Source organism: Meleagris gallopavo, chromosome 10, assembly GCF_000146605.3.
Source record: "Meleagris gallopavo isolate NT-WF06-2002-E0010 breed Aviagen turkey brand Nicholas breeding stock chromosome 10, Turkey_5.1, whole genome shotgun sequence".
Taxonomy (NCBI): domain Eukaryota; kingdom Metazoa; phylum Chordata; class Aves; order Galliformes; family Phasianidae; genus Meleagris; species Meleagris gallopavo.
In genome coordinates, this window is record NC_015020.2 from 4,821,621 (window position 1) to 4,821,970 (window position 350).

Sequence of the window (350 nt, forward strand, 5' to 3'; positions counted from 1 at the left end):
AAAAAGCCCTTCTTATTACCTTTATTAGCTAGGCATATTCATCACCTGCTTTGAAAGGTGACTGGACTGACACAGGCAGGATCTGCAAGAGAACCTGGGCCCAGAAAGTGTGATGAGAAGGGGGCAGCAGGATGTGCCATGCACGTGGCTCTTTGCTGCTGCTCTGTGAGTGCCTGAGCCATCTGACTAATTTGATGTGCAAGTGTTAATAAAAAATTTCTCCAATTAGTGCTCACTCTATTATTCCTAACTTGTGTTCTGAGCCAGTCCCTTCCATGCTCCTAATTGCCTGTGCTGCACTAAGTGAGGTTGCCTTCCATGTTTTTATGAGCTGTGGTCTCCTGCAAGAG